The following is a 5,648-nucleotide window of genomic DNA, read 5'->3' on the forward strand; positions in this document are numbered from 1 at the left end:
AGCCTGGGCAGAAAAGTCTGTGAGACTCTGATCTCCAGTGAGCCAGCAAAAAGCCGGAAGTGGAGGCGTGGCTTGAGTGGTAGAGCGCCCAGCCTTGAGCAATAAGAGCCACATAAGAACTTGATACCCTGAGTTCAAACCCTAATACTGGCATAATTTTTTTTTTCCGAGCTGGGAAGGTGGCTCAGTGGTAGAGTGCTTGCCTTGCATGCATGAGGTCCTGGGTTCGATTCCTCAGCACCACATAGACAGAAAAAGCTGGAAATGGCGCTGTGGCTCCAGTGGTAGAGTGCTAGCCTTGAGCTGAAGAGCTGAGGGACAGCGCCCAGGCCCAGAGTTCAGGCCCCACGACCAAACAACAACAATTTCAAAAAGAGGGTGATATAACTCCATCCCGGGCTTTGGGGTGACTTCCTTGGAGAGGAATCAGCCTGTCCCCCAATACTTACCCCACCCCGTCCCTGACCCCAGCCACCATCACCTTCCCCACTCCACACTTGCCTGGATTTCAACTGCTCTGGAGCTCCCAGCCAGCCTCCACCTCATTGGCGGAGAAGAAGCAATTGATGGCTCAGGTGGCCAATGGCTGATGAGGGTTCTGCCCCTTCTTTCAGGACTTAGTGCAGGCTGCAGGCCTGGGCTGGGCTGGGTTGGGGAGAGTAGTTGGCTGGCAGGGTCCCAGAAAGGCCCAGGAACAGCCTCCCCAGGCCTCACTGTGGGAGTTGGGGGGGGTGCATTCCTAAGAGGAGATTACAGGCCTGCCCACCGAGGTGTGATCTAAATCCTAGCTCTGGGTGGTGAGCCAGACTGCCATGGGCTGTGGAGACCAAACAGGCTGACAGCCGTGTTTGGGTATGGGGGCCTGGGCTGGGGGTGGGGGAATGCAGTTGCATAAGATTTACTGATCTAGAGGTGTTAGGGTCCCCAGGCCTTTCCGCCAGGACACCCTGTGGCCAGGCTTTAAGGTCTGGAGTGGGGCAGGTAGGCCAGGCGATTGTCAGGGCCCCGTGGGAACAGGCTGGGGACTGAGGAGGTCAGGATCTTTCCCAGGGCAAATCTGGGGGGTGGGCCTTCCGATGTCCCCTGGCCCCTTGCTCATCCTCCCCCCACAGGGGCTGCCTCGGGGTTCTGGAGTCTTCCTCAGGGCTGGGCTGGGCAGCTGGGGAGGGTGTCTGGTTGCAGGGCAGGGAGCTCTCTGGGGACGGACCCTGGGCCGTGCCCGGAGCTGAGTCTTCTCCAGGCTGGGGAAGCCTGGGCCTGAGGCAGTTTCAGAGCCATGGCTGGAACTTGGGTTAACTCAAAAAGAAAATTTCTGCTAGGTGCTGGTGGCTCACGCCTGTCATCCTAGCTGCTCTGGAGGCTGAGATTTGAGGATTGCAGTTCAAAGTCAGCCCTGGCAGGAAAGTCCATGAGATTCTTATTTCTAATAAACCACCAGAAAACCAGACGTGGCGCTGAGGCTCAAGTGGTAGAGCACTAGCCTTGAGTTGAAGAGCTGAGGGACAGCACCTAGGCCAAGAGTTCAAGCCCCAGAACTGACAAAAAAAAAAAAAAAGAAAGAAAAAGAAAAAAAAATTGCCTTAGTGGTGCAGACCCTGGCCTGTGCCTAAATACGTAGCTTGGTATCCCTTGGGAGGAGGGAGAGGATGAATTTGGCCCGGGGCTCGGCCCTACCTGGGTTCAAATCTGGGCTCTGCCACTCACTGGGCTGTGTGCCTTTTGCCCAGCCCTTTGTCCCCCTGAGCTTCAGCCTTGCCACCACCGCTGCTGGGGTCCCCTCCCTGTGGGCCCCCCTCCCCACTTTCTCTGCTGTCATGTGGGGGGTGGGGAGCTACCCAGGATCCATTGCTCTCCAAGACAGCCTCGGTTTAATAAGAGACTTTAATGTCTCCGATCCCGACGGGAGCAATGTTTCCCTTTAATAGGGACATTTCAGGCAGGGGACAGCGCGGGAAGCTGCCGGGCGGGGGGGGCGGCCCCCACTCAGCCCTGCACACGGTGTGGGCCTCTGACTCTCCGCTCACCTGCCCCTCCCCTCCTCTGGGCTCACGAGCAGGTCACTGTCTCATTAATTTGATTGAGGGATTTGTTCTCAGCACGCCGGATTGCGATCCCTGTAAAAGTCTCACTTGGGAGTTTGGGGTGCACGGGATGCCAGCCTGAAGAGAATGCTAGGCGCACAGGAGGCTTCTCCGGGGCTCAGAGCAGGCCCCTGCCGGTCCTCCTGATGGCCGCCCACCAGCCCTGGGTGTCTGCGGTGGCTTGGTGGTGGCATCGGGTAGCTGGGGACAGGACGTGGACCGGTGAGGGGGGACTAGGGACACAGGCGTTCGAGGAGGGTGGTCAGGAGGAGCGGTTCCTGGGCCAGGGGACAAGATGGCCAGGGACTGTCCTTAGAAGATGCTTCAGAGTTCAAGGCAGGGAAGGTTTAGAAAGGAGAGGGAGCTGGTGGCTCACGCCTGTCATCCTAGCTACTCAGGAGGCTGAGAGCTGAGGATCGCAGTTCAAAGCCAGCCTGGGTAGGAACGTCCTGTGAGACTCTTATCTCCAATGAGCCACCAGAAAACCAGAAGTGGTGCTGTGGCTCAAGTGGTAGAGCGCTAGCCTTGAGCATAAAGAGCTCAGGGATATTACCCAGGCCCTGAGTTCAAACCTCATGACCGACAAAAAAGAAAAAGAAAGAAAGGAGGGGGAGAGGCCATGGTGGGGGGCTGGACCTGGGGTTCTTGTCCACCTTTTTCCTGTGATTCCTTCTCCGGCCTGTCTTGCCATCTGGATATTGGGGGCTCGGTGGTGCTCCAACCCCTCAGTGACCCCTCACCTTAGATTCTAATAAAGCTTAGATAAGCCAGACACCAGTAGCTCACGCCTGCCATCCTAGCTACTCAGGAGGCTGAGATGTGAAGATCATAGTTCAAAGCCAGCCCGGGGCAGAAAAGTCTGTGAGACTCTATCTCCAATGAACCAGCAAAAAGCCAGAGTGGAAGTGTGGTTCAAGTGGCAGCGGCTCCAGCCTTGAGCAAAAAAGCTCAGGGATGGTGCTCAGGCCCTGAGTTCAAGGCTCAATACTGGCACAAAAGAAAGGTTGGATAAGACCTGGAGGAGCTGGGGCGGAGCAGGTGTGTGTACTCTGTCCATCCGTTCTGGCCAGCACCTTCATTAAGCGTCTCTAGGATAGATACACCGCCCCACTTCATCTGGCACGCGAGCCGTGGGATGTGCTTCGTTCTGAATGGTGTCATCCATCATGGTCCCCTTACTGCCAGCAGGCCCAGCTAGCTGCTGCCGGAGCCCTGCAGCCGGATGGTGTGTGTGTGTGTGTGTGTGTGTGTGTGTGTGTGTGTGTGTGTAGATTCAGCGTCCTCTGAGGAGCATGAGGGCAATCAGGGCAGGCTTCCTGGAGGAGATGGCAGTATCGGCTGTGAACCTAAAACAATTAGCTGGGTAGGAGTTGGACAGGCAGGAAAGAGGGGCTGATGCCAGCATTTGTGTGTGTAGGGGAATGGGTTTCGAGGAACAAATTAGGGAAGGCCTCTCACTCACCTGTGTTTATGGGGACCCCCCGGGCAGTGTTTTTATTTTTGGTCAGTCGTGGGGCTTGAACTCTGGGCATGGGCACTGTCCCTGAGCTTATCAGCTCTACCACTTGAGCCACTGGGCCACTTCTGGTTTTCTGGTGGTTTATTGGAGATAAGAGTCTCAAGGACTTTCCAGCCCAGGCTGGCTTTGAACCGCGATCCTCAGATCTCAGCCTCCTGAGTAGCTAGGATGACAGGCGTGAGCCACCAGCGCCCGGCCTGGGCAGTGTTTATTAACTGACTGACTGGTCCTTTCCCAAGTGGCTCAGGCGGCTTTGCTAAAGTGAATCCTGCTGGACTCCCATAGTGTCCCACACCTGTCCCTGCCACAGGGATCTGGGAAGAAGAAAAAGAAGAGGAGGAGGGGGGGGAGGAGGAGGAGGAGGAGGAAGAAGAAGAAGAGGAGGAGGAGGAGGAGGAGGAGGAGGAGGAAGAAGAAAAGCTCAGGCACAGCACCCAGGCCCTGAATTCAAGCATTAGGAAACACACACACACACACACACACACACACACACACACACGACACTGTGATTGAACCTTCTGGACAAGCCCTGCAGTCTTCCTGGAGACCAGGCGTGGGGCTCCAGTCCGAGTAGGGCTGGTTGCGGTGGGCGGGGGGGGCAGGGTGTCCTGGGCCTCCAGCTCCACCTGGTGACCTCGGAATCCTCAGCTCCAGCGGCCACAAGCCGGGCTGGGGCAGGAAGCCACGCACGCTGCTCGGGACCACAAGGTCGCTGCTTTAGTTCTGGTAGTAATGGGCCCTGGGGAAACGGCTGGCCGCTGTGCCCACTGGGTGGCCTGGCTGTGGCCCAGGCCGCTCTGAGCACCTCGGGGAAGTACAGAGCCCTTCGGATCCCCTCCCCTACACCTTACTCTTTTTGTCGGTTGTGGGGTCTGGCTACTGTCTCTCAGCTCTTCAGCTCAAGGCAAGCGCTCTACCATTGAGCTACAGCGCCACTTCCGGTTTTCTGGGGGTTCTTTGGAGATAAGCATCTCAGGGACTTTTCCTGTCTGGGCTGGCTTTGAACCATGATCTTCCGATCTCATACTCCTGAGGAACTAGGATTACAGGCGTGAGCCACTGGTGCCCAGCTGAATGATGCTGTTCTTGTTTTGGTTTTTGAACATTAGTGGACTTGAACTCAAGGCCTCAAGCCAGCTGGACTGGTGCTCTACCACTTGAGCCATACCTCCAGCCCTGTTTTTTGCTGGGTATATTTTAGATAGTGTCTCAAGTACTGCAGTGAAGTTGGGCCTCGGTGCCCAAAGGCAGAGGGTGGAAAAGCTGAGGCAATCCAGGGCCTCTTGGACATTTTTTTTTGCGGGGCGTGGGGGTGTCTGGGGGAGAAGTCAGTGCGGACAGCGTCAGTCCAGGGCTCCCCATCCTCAGGCCCTTCCTGAACCTTTCCAAACCCTTCCTCCACTCATCCACCGGCTCATTCGTCCTCAGCCTGCCTCTGGCCTTCACTGACCCGAGCTAGAACCTCGCTCTCTTCTCCTTGGCCCAGCCTAGGAAAGGCCTCTAGTGCCCAGGACATGGCCTCACCTCTGCCATCAGAGATCACCAGGGGAGGGGACCCTGTTGGGCAGCCTGTCCTGAGAGCAGACCCTCCCCAAGGCCCTGGCACCTTCCAGGGCTCGATGCTGCCAGCGTTACCTTCCACCTCCTCCAGGAAGCCCTCTGTGATTGCTCTCTGTAGATCTCTCCGACTTCCCTTCAAAGCTCCCACCCCGAAGTCCCCTCCGCCATGGTGGCTGGCGACGGGTCACTGTTTGTCACCGGCTCGCGGGCCACTGGGGTGGATCATGTGAGTTGGACCATCTCTCTGGAGCCCTGGCTCCCAGCCCAGAGCCGTGTGTGAATGTGTGCAGAACCCCAGCTTGGAGAGAGGCCCCTGGACACCCACCCCCTCCGTGAGCTGTGTCCCCTTTGTGTCATTAGGGGGGGAGTGCTTGGCAGAGTTGTTTGTGGGAACAAAAGCCACAGGCTGGCAGGGCCTGGGCGGCCGCCGGCCTTAATGGTTTCCTTCCAAACTGCTTTGAGGCCATGTGTGTGACTGGGGGGGGGGG

Source organism: Dipodomys ordii, unplaced genomic scaffold (assembly GCF_000151885.1).
Source record: "Dipodomys ordii isolate 6190 unplaced genomic scaffold, Dord_2.0 Scaffold15, whole genome shotgun sequence".
NCBI classification, from domain to species: Eukaryota; Metazoa; Chordata; class Mammalia; order Rodentia; family Heteromyidae; genus Dipodomys; species Dipodomys ordii.